Source organism: Penaeus chinensis, chromosome 34, assembly GCF_019202785.1.
Source record: "Penaeus chinensis breed Huanghai No. 1 chromosome 34, ASM1920278v2, whole genome shotgun sequence".
NCBI lineage: Eukaryota > Metazoa > Arthropoda > Malacostraca > Decapoda > Penaeidae > Penaeus > Penaeus chinensis.
In genome coordinates this window covers 17,686,898-17,699,397 of record NC_061852.1, presented here as the reverse complement: position 1 = coordinate 17,699,397, position 12,500 = coordinate 17,686,898, and the positions used below count along the sequence as shown (strand labels likewise).

Genomic DNA, 12,500 nt, shown 5'->3' with positions numbered 1-12,500 from the left:
GCGGCGCGCAAGGTGCGGCCTCTCGACTACTCACTCGCAGGTGGCGGACCAGACGAGGCAGACGCGCGCGCCAGCAAATGGATTGTATCATGATACACACACTCACAGACGTGTGTGTGTGTGTGTGTGTGTGTGTGTGTGTGTGTGTGTGTATACATATATATATGTGCACACACACGCACACACACACACACACGTACGTGTGCCTCACGTGCCCGCAGCCATTCGAGTGTACAGATCGAAAAGATAAAAAGATAAAAAGGGAGAAAGATGGAAATTCATTCAAGTGAGAGAGAGGAGAAGGGGAGCCCCAGATAGCTACATTACAAAGGATATATAAAGACAGAATGCGTTTGAAGTTTCCAATGTATGATCAAGATTACGAGTGAATAATTTCACTAGAGAAGCTTGCCGTGGGAACTTTAATTCGCACAGTCAACTATTACGCAAATGTCAGTCAACTCAAGCGTCATTATCACCACAATCGTCAGCCATCACCAAACGTTACCACAGTCATCAGCCACCGTCCAGCGTCACCATCACCACAGTCATCACATGGCGCCGGCCTATGCCAATCAAAAAGGGGCATCAATACATTCACCCTTATTTTCCCCGCGTCAAGGTGATTTAGAGCTGAGGCGAAAGTGCTTGCAGTTGGACACGAGTGTGTGGGGTGGAGGGAGAGAGGGAGAAATAGAAAGGAGGGAGAGAGGGAGGGAAGGTGCTGAAGGAGGGAGGGAGGGAGGGAGAGGAAAGTGGGAGGGAAGGAAGGAGAAGAGAGAAGGAGAGTAAAATGGGAGGGAGGGAGAGGAAAAGAGGGAAGGGGTGAGAGGAAAAGAGCAAAGGGAGGGGGAGAAAAAGAGAAGGAAGAGAAAGAAGAGAAAAAGGTAGAAAAAAAGTGAGAATTGAGGGAAGAGAGGAAGAGAGGAAAAGGGAGAAGAAGAAGAAGTACAAGAAGAGAAAGGAAGATATAAAAGTAAACTCTTCGCCCCTTCTTTCAACGCGGCAATTCGCTAAGGGAGAGTAACAGTGACGTCGGAATTCTCTCCTTGCGAGGTGCTCTCATTGCCTTTGGTTTTGGTGCTGTCTTTAGTATCACTATTATTGTTGCCATTATAGTTATTATTATTATTATTATCATTATTATTATTATTATTATTACTATTATTATTATTATTATATTTATTAAAGTTTTTGTTTTTATTATTATAATTATCATTACTATTGTTGTTATTATTATTATTATTATTATTATTATTATTATTATCATCATCATCATCATCATCATCATCATCATCATTATTATATCATCATTATCATTATTATTATCATTTATAATTATCAATTTTTTTTTATTATTATCATTATTATTATTATTTTAATTTTTATTAAATTTACTATCATCATTACTACCATCATCACTATTATCATCATTATCGTCACCTTCATCCCCACTACCATCACCACCACCACTATCACCCTCACCATCTTCCTCCAACACGACCCAGAACAAAACTAAAATAAAATAACAAAACAATTTTAACAAACAAACAACTCCTCTTTAAATCTCTCCCTCCTTTCTTCAACATTAACATTCCATCTTCACCTTAAAAAAAAAAATTATTATTAATAAAAAAAAAATTTAAAAGGGGGAAAAAAAAAAAAGGGGGAAAAAAAAGGGGTGGTGATAAAGATGGTGGTGATTTTAGGGTATGATGATGATGATAGTTTTTTAAAGACCCAAAAAATTTTGATAATAATGATAATTTTTAATTTTTGATGAAAGAAGGGTGGGGGTGGTGATGATGGTAGTGATAATGATAATAAAAAATAATAATAATAATAAAATTTAAAAATAATAATAATTTTTATTATTATTTTTATTTTTATTATTATTATTTTTTAAAACAATAATACCCAAATTAAAATGATAATAAAAAATAAAAATGATAATAAAATGTGATGTTTATGATGATAATAATAATAAAAGTATTAATAATGATAAGAAAAAAAGAAGAAAGAAAAGAAGAAAAGAAAAGGGGAAGGAAGGGAAAAAAGGGAAAAAAAAAGAAAAAAGAAGAAGGAAAAAGAAGAAAAGAGAAAAAAGGAAAAGAAGGGAAGGGGGAGAAAAAGGGAAAAAGGAAGGGAAAAAGAAAAAAAAGGGAAAAAAAGAAAAAAAAAAAAGAAAAGAAAAAGAAGAAAAAAAAAAGAAAAAAAGGAAAAAAAGAAGAAGAAAGAAAAAGGGGGGAAAAGAAAAGGGAAGAAAAAGAAGAAAAAAAGAAAAAAAAAAAGAAAAAAGAAAAGAAAAAGAAAAAAAAGAAAAGGAAAAGAAGAAAAGAAGGGGGGAAAGGGGTGGGGAAGGAGGGAAGGGGAAAGGGGGGGGAGGAGGAGGAGGAAAGGGAAGGAGGAGGGGGGAGGGGAAGGAGGAGGGGGAAGAGACAGAGGGGGGAAGGGGGGAGGAGGAGGAAGGAGGAGGAGGAGGAGGAGGAGGAGGAGGGGGGGGGGGGGGGAGGGGGGAGGGGAAGGAGGAGGGGGAGGAGCCCAGAAGGGGGGGGGAGGAGGGGAGGAGGAAGGGGAGGAGGAGGTGGAAGGAGGGGAAGGAGGGGAGGGGTTTTAGGGGAAGGGGTGGGGGAGGAGGAGGGGGAGGGGAAGGGGAGGAGGAGGAGGGGGGAGGAGGAGGGGGAGGGGAAGGAGGAGGAGGAGAAGGAGGAGGAGGGGGAAAGGTGGGGGAGGGGAAAGGGGGAAAAAAAGGAGGGGGAAGGGGGGGAGGAGGAGGGGAGAGGGGAGGGGAGGGGGAGGGGGAGGGGGGGGGGGGGGGAAAGGGAGGGGGAGGGGGTGGGGGGGGAAAAGGGAGGGGGGAGGAGGAGGGGGGGGAAAGAGATGAGGGGGTAGGGGGGAGGGTAGATGTGAGGGAGGGGGGAAAAGGAGGGGGGGGGGGAGGGGTGGAGGAGGAGGAGACAGAGGGGGGGGGGGGGGGGAGGAGGAGGAGGAGGAGGAGGGGGAGGGGAGACAAAAGGGGGGAAGGGGGGAGGAGGAGGAGGGGAGGGGGGAGGAGGTGGGGGAAGGGGGAGGAGGGGGGAGGGGAAAGGAAAAGGGGGGGGAAAAGGGGGGGGGAAAAGGGGGGGAGGGGGGAGGAGGGGAGGGGAGGGGGAGGGGAGGGGGGGGGAAAGGAGGGGGAGGGAGGAGGGGGAGGGGGGGGGGAAAAGGGGGCGTGATGATAAGATTTGCAAATGAGAGCGGTGAAGGTGTGGCGGCGGAAAATCACGATAATAATGATGATGATGATAAAATAAAAAAAAAAATTTTTTATGTTTTTGGGGGAAAAGATTATAAAATTTAAAAAAAAAAAAATTTAAAAAAATTATTTTAAAGGGGGGGGGTAAAATTAAAAAAAAAAAAAAAAAAATAATAAAAAAAAAAAAATTAAAAAAAAAAAAATTTTTTTTTAAAAAAATTTTTTTTTTTAAAAATTTTTTTTTTTTTTTTTAATTTTATTATCCTTTAAATTTTTAAAAATTTTTTTTTTTTTTTAAAAAAAATTAAAAATTTTTTTTTAAAAATTTTTTTTTTTTTTTTTAAAAAAATTTTTATTTTTTTTTTTATTTTATTAAAAATTTTTTTTAACCTTAATTTTTTAAAAAAATTAAATTTTAAAAAATTTTTTTTAAAAATTTTATTATTTTTTTTTTTTTTTAAAATTTTTCCCCTTTTTTTTTTTTTTTAAAAAAAATTTTTTTTTAAAAACCCCCCTTTTAAAAACCCCCCAAAAAAAAAAAAATCTTTTCCAAACAACAACTTAAAATTTCCTTAAAATTTTTAAAAACCCAAAAATTTTTAAAAAAAATTTTCCTTTCCCTTTCCCTTTTTTTAAAAACCCCCCTTTCCCCCAAAAATTTCCTCCCAAAATTCCAAACCTTCCCCTTTTAAAAAAAACCCCCCCCTTTTTTTTTTTTTTTTAAAAAAAAAAAAATAAAAACAACATTATTATTTTTTAATTATTTTCTATTATTATTATCATTATCATTATATTTTACCCTTTATTATTTTTTATTTTTTAAAATTTTTTTTTTTTTTTTTAAAAATTTTTTTTTTTTTTTTTTTTTTTGTTTTTTTTTTTTTTTAAATTTTTTTTGTTTTTTTTTTTTAAAATTTTTTTTAAAAAAAATTTTTTTTTTTTTTTTTTTCCCTTTTCCCTTTTTTCCCAAATTTTATTTTTTTTTTTTTTTAAAAATATTTTTAAATTTTTTTTTTTTATTTCCCCCCCCCTTTTAAAAAAACCCCTTTTTCAAGGGGGGGGTTTTTTAAAAAGGGGGGGGCCCCCCCCCCCCCCCTTTTTCCCCCTTTAAATTTTTGAAAAAATTTTTTTTTGGGGGGAAAAAAAGGGGGGGGAAAAAAAGGGAATAAAAAATTTGGGGGAAAAAAAAAAAAAAAAGGGGGGGGGTTTTTTTGGGGGGGAAAAAAAAGGGAAAAAAAACAAAAAAAAAAAGAGGAAAAAAAGGAAAGGGGAAAAAAGGGGGGAAAGGGGGGGGGGGGGGGGAAAGGGGGGGGGGGGAAAAAGGGGGGGGGGGGAAAGGGGAAAAGGGGGAAAAAAAAAAAAGGGAAAAGGAAAAAGGAAAAAGGAAGGGGGAAAAAGGGGGGGAGGAAAAAGGGGGGGAAGGGGGAGGGGGAAAAAGGGGGGGGGGGGGGGGAAGAAAAAAAAGGAAAAAAAAAAAGAAAAGGAAAAAAGAAAAGAAAAAAAAAGGGGGGGAAGGGGGGGAAAAAAAAAGGGGAAAAAAGAAAAAAAAAAGGGGAAAAAAAAGGGGGAAAAAAAAAAAAAAAGGGGGAAAAGGGCCCCCCGGGGGGGGGGGGGGGGGGAAAAAAAAAAAAACCCGGGTAATCTGATTCTTTCTTGCTTCTTGTTTGCATTTACTTCTTATTCTCTGATTTTTTTTTTTTTTCATTACTTTCTCATTCATATTTTTAGCCAAGTCTTCTTTCTTTTATTATGCCCCTCCTCCTCATAGAACTGAAGATTTCATAAATAATTCACTGGGGACGAAATAACGAAGGATATTTTTATATAATGGACGTATCCCCTCTCCTGTTGCATCATTGCATCTGCAACTTTGGTCTTGCAACCGGAGACGCTGTTGCTTGCCGTTTCGAAATAACGGGAAGGATGAGAGGGACAATGATGATGGTAATAATAGCACTTGTGATGATAAAGATAGAAATAAACATTGCTGATGATAGTGGGGATAAAATGGCAGAAATAGTAATACTGATAATCATAATAACAGTAAGAAAAGGTATAGACGGAAAAAATAAAGGAGGAGAGAAGAATGGTGGGGATATTTATGCGTGAAGGTGGAGGAGGGAAAGGAAGAAGACGAACAACGAGCAAGAGGAGGAAGAGGAACAGGCGGAAGAAGGAGAAGAAGAAGAAGAAGGAGGAGGAGGAGGAGGAGGAGGAGGAGGAGGAGGAGGAGGAGGAGGAGGAGGAGGAGGAGGAGGAGGAGGAGAAGAAGAAAAAGAGGAGGAGGAAGAAGAAGAAGAAGAAGAAGAAGAAGAAGAAGAAGAAGAAGAAGAAGAAGAAGAAGAAGAAGAAGAAGAAGAAGAAGAAGAAGAAGAAGAAAGAAAGAATGAAAGAAAGAAAGGAAAGAAAAAGGAAGAAAGTATACGAAAAACCAGAGGGAGGAGGAGGAAATAGGTGGAAAATAGTAAAGCAAAAAGTCAAAGGGAAGAATCTCACGGGGACAGGAAACGGCTCGGGCAAACGCGGGCCGTAATCCTGGCGTCGCGTTCGTTTCGAGGAGGTGTTGTCGCCGCGTACGAAATGGGCGCCTCCGAAACCTTGCGTCGTCTCGCTAGGCCCTCTTCGCCCGAACAGCTCTGGGGGTCTTAAGGGCATGGCGGAGGAAGAAAAGAGGAGGAAGGGTAATAGGGGAAAAGGAGAGAAAGAGAAAGGGCAAGATGGGGAAGTGAGGGAGAGGGAGAGGAAGGGAGGGCTAGAAAGAGAAAGGGTGAGACGAGGAAGGAAAGGAAGGGAGAGAGAGGAGAGAGGGATAGGAAATGGGAAGGAAAGAGGGAGGGGAACGGAGATAGAGAAGAAGAAAGGGATGATAAAAGAAGGGAGGGAGAGACAGAGAAAGGTGACGAGAGAGAAATAAAGGGAAATAAATACGAGGTGAGCGAAAGGAGGATATTAATCATAATGATAGGCCAAGCTGAAGAAAAACGGCAAACCTCTTGCCAAAGATAGATTGATGAGTGACAGGTAACGAAGCGAAGTCCTGTGTGCTGGTGATCAAGGCCGCGAAGGTGGAAGAGGACGATCCGCAGAAGTGGAAAGGGTGGAAGAGGAGGTGGAAGAAGAACGAGTGATGTTTCTGAGTCAGCGCCGAGTGCTTATGATGCGAGTGGTCGCTTGAAAGGTTAAGTCCGGTGGGTCTTCGAGGGGAGGGCAAGGAAGGCTGCAGAAGGAAGAAGGAGAGGAGAGAGAGAGAGAGAGAGAGAGAGAGAGAGAGAGAGAGAGAGAGAGAGAGAGAGAGAGAGAGAGAGAGAGAGAGAGAGAGAGAGAGAAAGGAGAGAGGAGAGAGGACAGAGGGAAAGAGAGATAGAGAGAGAGAGAGAGAGAGAGGGGGGGGGGGGCAGAGAGGAGAGAAAGAGAGAGAGAGGAGAGAAAGAAAGAGAGAGAGAGAGAGAGAGTGAGAGAGAGAGATAAAGAGAAAGAGAGAGAGAGAGAGAGAGAGAGAGAGAGAGAGAGAGAGAGAGAGATAAAGAGAAAGAGAAAGAGAGAGAGAGAGAGAGAGAGAGAGAGAGAGAGAGAGAGAGAGAGAGAGAGAGAGAGAGAGAGAGAGAGAGAGAGAGAGAGAGAGACAGAAAAAGAGAGATAGAGAGAAAGAGAGATAGAGAGAGAGAGAGAGAGAGAGAGAGAGAGAGAGAGAGAGAGAGAGAGAGAGAGAGAGAGAGAGAGAGAGAGAGAGAGAGAGAGAGAGAGGGAGAAAGGGAGATAGAAAGGGGAGACTGAGAGCGATATTGCGTTCTGTTTTCAAGACAAAAGGAAACGTCCCACGAACAACATTTAAAGATGTACGATCCTTGTTGAGTCGTTACCGTATCGCCCGAAAAGCCGTCTGCCAGTTGATGGGTCATAATAACAGGAGCCAAGGGGGGGGGGGGGGGGCTGAGAGGCTGTCGCTTGGCTGTCATCATGCCAGCTGAGGGACCGTCGGGGACTCGAACCTGTCGCCTCACTCACTCGCTCGCGCACTTTTTCTCCGTAGAACTACAGGTGGTCGTTTTACACACATACTGTTATCTGCTAGATCTCTCTCTCTCTCTCTCTCTCTCTCTCTCTCTCTCTCTCTCTCTCTCTCTCTCTCTCTCTCTCTCTCTCTCTCTCTCTCTCTCTCTCTCTCTTTCTGTGTATGTGTGTGTGTGTGTGTGTGTGTGTGTGTGTGTGTGTGTGTGCATGTATGTATGTAGAATCTCATATTCTCCCAATTTTTTTCTTGAAACCCGACTGTGCCGAACGCTGGCAGTAACGTACCGGTCAGTGTGTAAGTGGAAGATATTAAGAAGCAAATTAAACACAGGAGACTGTCTTCGAGGCCCATGCACGACCCCGCCCTCTCCGCCAGTCATTGGAACAAGATTCTCCTCCCACTTATTTCGCCTCGTTTTGCTTGCTTGTACGTTGCTTGGATGTCTGCCATGTCTCCAAGGCATGCCTGTGTCTGCCCGCATTTAATACGAGTAAACAACACGCGAAATTCGGCATGAGCGTGTGCGTGGCCGTACGAGTCTAAAGAGTGTCAGTGTGTATAGCGGTTTGGTAGGCCAGTTGTTGCCAGCTGTTCTCAGGGACACTGACCCTCACGTCGGCCGCGTCCCTGTGTCTTGGGCCGTCTCTCGCGTGGCCCTCACTACGCACCCTGGCCATGCATGGGCGGCGCGACGTAACTGATAAGCATGCAGCTTCTGGACAATGGTCATGAGTTTTGCCCCGGCCGGTGAGTGTGTATGTATATATGTATATATATATATTTCATGACAGAATTTGTTATTTTTAGTCCCGCGTCCCCAAGACCCATCTTGCGCCTCCGCTTCCCAGTGGGCGTCACAAGACGGAGGGGAGGGGGGGGGGGGGGGGGGCGAACGTATATATTAACGGGAATAAATGTTCTTTCACGTACCCTCGCTGAAGGGATGGCCGCCTAGGGTATGTATGAATGTGGCATCGTGTCATGCTCGAGAAATTCCTTGCTCGCCATGCAGGAAAGGAGCAATTTTCCAATCTTCGCTCTCCTGCCTTTCTCCTCCGCGAGGATTTGGGCAGCTGGGGGAGCGAGAGAGGGGGGGGGGGGAAGAAGGAGAATGGAGATAAGAAAAGGAATAAGGGGGGATGCGGGCACGCGCACGCACGCACGCACACACATACACATACACACATATACATATATAAATATATGTGTATGTATATATATAAATATATAAACATATATACATATGTGTGTACATATATATATACATATATATAAATATATATACATATATATATATGTGTATGTGTGTGTATATATATGTGTGTGTGTGAGTGTGTCTGTACACACACACACACACACACACACACACACACACACACACACACACACACACACACACACACACATATATACATATATATACATATATATATATACATATATATATGTGTGTGTGTGTGTGTGTGTGTGTGTGTGTGTGTGTGTGTGTGTGTGTGTACAGACACACTCACACACACAGAGAGAGAGAGAGAGAGAGAGAGAGAGAGAGAGAGAGAGAGAGAGAGAGAGAGAGAGAGAGAGAGAGAGAGAGAGAGAGAGAGAGAGAGAGAGAGAAGGAAAGAGGGAGTCAAACAAAAGACCGAGAACGCGAACGAAAGAAGAGCGGGAGAGGCAGCAGGAGATAAACAGGGATGACGAGAGGGCAGAGACTGGCCAGAGAGCCCCCTTAAGGCACCATTTCGTCCCTTCGCGGCGCCCTTAAGGAGTCGAGGTCCTCCTGACCCTTCGCAAGTGTGCCTGGCTGCATTATTTATGTGTTTTTCTTAACCCGCCCCATCGCCCTGAGTGTTCAAATGAGTTATCTTACCTAATCGTCATTAATGTAATTGTTTTGTGTCTCCCGGGAGTTATTTTATTTCCTTATTAATTATGTAAATCTCTTCATCTCGAAAGCTGGATTGGCAGCACCGTTCGTCAGGTTTTTAGTGTGTGTGGTTTATATATAATCTGCTTGCAAACACTACCAAGAAAAACAAAGGCAGAAGAGAGAAATACGAAGTAAAGGGTGTTTTCTTTATTGATGCTCTGTTCATCGCCTTCTCTCATGGCGTAAGACGATAATAGAGATAATAAATCTTATAGGGATGCTGTTGTTGGGGACAATTTTCGCAAAAAAAGGTTAAAGGCAGGCCATCAGCTTCGGTAGACGTCTGCTTTTCTTCCCCTTGAATTTCCACTGATCTGAAACAACACAAACGGGATCAGAATCTATCTCGTTTCCCGATTCCATTCCGACGGGGCAATACCGGCTCTCACACTTCCGACGCGGTTACATTCCGGAGTCATTTCTTGGCAACACTGCGAGAGAGAGATAAAGAGAGAGGCTGGGAGAGGAGGGGGAAGGGAGGGAGGGGGAGGCTTTGGAATGACCTCATACAGTACTTCTTCATTTCTAACATACTGGGAAATCTTGTATTAGAATCTGTGTCCCCGCGAGGAAGGAGCCCGCGGCCGGCCGCGCTCAGGAACTCGGGCATCATCGGTTTCTAGGGTATGGCATGGCGCGTATTTTTAAACTTGGCACGACCACCTGTTCGCTTCAGACGACAGCCTCGACAACGGCCCTATACCCTGCCGGCCCCTGTCACGACCTTGCCGGGTGCTTTGGCTGCTCTTCCTCTGCCTGTTGCGATGGTGTTGAGTTCTCTATACGAAGAGAAATTAATCTGTGTTGAGAAAACAAGCCTGGTCGCCGTCCTTTCTCTGAATTCTTTCTGGGTCGGTCTCTTTAAAATCTATAAAGTTCTTTATGAGCAATTCTGAATTCCGTTTGCTGTTAGGGTTGGCGTTGAATTATCCTCTTAAGCCGAGGAGAAGTACAATTTAGGAGTCTCTTTAAGCTCAGTCGTTTCTAAAAAAAAGAAAAGAAAAACAAGGAAAAATGACCCCGGAAGGTCCCCTTCAATCGGCCAGACTCTCCGTCTCTCCTGACCGTGAATTAAGATTCATACCCTCGTCAGCTCTTTTAAACGACGTAGGATATGGCAACGGCACCGAGCCGGGCATCAAAATGGGCATTTTAGAAAGCTCCAAAGACCGAAGGGCGGCGCTGGGAACGCGTGACCCCCTCCCCTGAGCCCTCCCCACTCCCTCTCTCTCCCCACACCCGGAGCCAAAGCCATAGAACGAAAGCTCCCCTTAATATATCTCCTTACAGAGCGGGCATCTAGCGCATTCTCAAGGGCGATGGCGCACAGAATGCGAGCCCACCTCCCTCCTCCGGCCGGCCTCTGACGTCTAACATTTCTAGCGTTTCTCGACCGCTTAACCGGAGCTTCGGACTCGAGACGATCTCCAGGACACGCGATTCGGTCGACGCGTTATGGCACTTCTACCCTTAGTTATGGCGCGATGATTGTTATCTGGATGTCTTTCCTTTTCTCTTGACTTCCTGTTGAGCATTCCTGCGATTAGTCATTCACAGTCACCTGTCATTTGAGCATGTACCTGTGTTTATTTTGTTTCGAGTTGCAATAATTCGTGGAACAGACGATGATGCACTTTACTCTAATGTAAATGCGCCGCAAAAGACCTAAATGAGTCGCTTTCATGATCATTTGTATTTGATTACTATTATCGTTATGGTCGTCGCCGCCACAGTCATCTTTATTTTAGATTTGTTTTGTAAACCATGCATTGATATCATTGCATGCCTATGCAGTGACATCTTAAGCCAAACTGTGTAGATGTAAAAAAAAAAAAAAAAAAAAAAAAAAAAAACATTGTACGTATTATATACCACAGCTATCACATGTTACGCATGAACTTAGGGAAGCTATATGTGTGTATGTATGTATATATATGTATATATATGTACACTCACACAAATATACCTACATATATATATATACATATCAACGCACATACATATGAATATATGTGTATGCGTGTATGTGTGTATACATATATATATATATATATATATGTATGTGTATGTATATATGTATGTGTGTGTGTGTGTGTGTGTGTGTGTGCATATATGTATGTATCTATGTATGTATATATGTGTGTGTGTGTGTGTGTGTGTGTGTGTGTGTGTGTGTGTGTGTGTGTGTGTGTGTGTGTGTGTGCGTGCGTGCGTGCGTGCGTGCGTGCGTGCGTGCGTGCGTGCGTGCGTGCGTGTGCGTGCGTGCTCCACTTTTCGACTAAACGGCCCGAGAGTCCGCCCAGAACCCCGTGGCTATCAGCTCAGTTCGTTTGACACCAGACACCATGGCAACGACACCATTCAATCCACTCTGGAACCGGTCGGGTTTAGTCATACACAGGGTGTAAACTATTCTCACTGAAGGAACCACTCAATACCACATAAATATACGAAGAACAACACATTCTCAAGCAAACAGCAGATATTGTATGCAACAATGTTTTCACGGGGTCATACTCCTCATGAATAATGGAAAACGCGCATGGTATCGAACGCAGCCTCTAGAGAGAGCTGGGTTACGGCAGGTTTCGAATGACTCTTTGAAATTGCGAGCACACATACATCCATGCCATCAAAAAAATTATTCTACAACTCATGGATCTACTTTTTTTTATTTAGGGTCATAGCGCTCATGATTAATAGAAGATGTACATGGCATCGAAAACGGGTCCAGAGAGAAGCGGGTTATGTCAGGTTGTGGGAGGGAGAGAGAAAGCCTCGCGGTGAAAGAGAAACGGATTTGAGATGCCGGGGAAGGGGAGGTGGCAGGGACTGACCTTGCGATTTATATGCCTGGCTCAAAGATAGAAATGTTCTTGAACACACACGTTTTAAGACTATTTGTCTGAATTGTTCATATATATAAAACATGTGAGTGCGACAGGAAGAGAGAGAGAGAGAGAGAGAGAGAGAGAGAGAGAGAGAGAGAGAGAGAGAGAGAGAAAGAGAAAGAGAAAGAGAAAGAGAGAGAGAGAGAGAGAGAGAGAGAGAGAGAGAGAGAGAGAGAGAGAGAGAGAGAAAGAAAGAGAGAGAGTGAGAGAGAGAGAGAGAGAGAGAGAGAGAGAGAGAGAGAGAGAGAGAGAGAGAGAGAGAGGAGAGAGAGAGAGAGAGAGAGAGAGAGAGAGAGAGAGAGAGAGAGAGAGAGAGAGAGAGAGAGAGAGAGAAAGAGAGAGAAAGAGAAAGAGAAAGAGAAAGAGAGAGAGAGAGAGAGAGAGAGAGAGAGAGAGAGAGAGAGAGAGAGAGAGAGAGAGAGAGAGAGGAGAGAG

General features: G+C 43.1%; 1 protein-coding gene across 1 annotated transcript in view; it reads left to right on the top strand.

Annotated features, from left to right (window-relative positions):
- LOC125043670 (homeobox protein Hox-B4-like) overlaps window positions 1–12,500 on the top strand; it is a 24,800-nt gene that overhangs the window by 11,418 nt on the left and 882 nt on the right. The window lies entirely within an intron of this gene.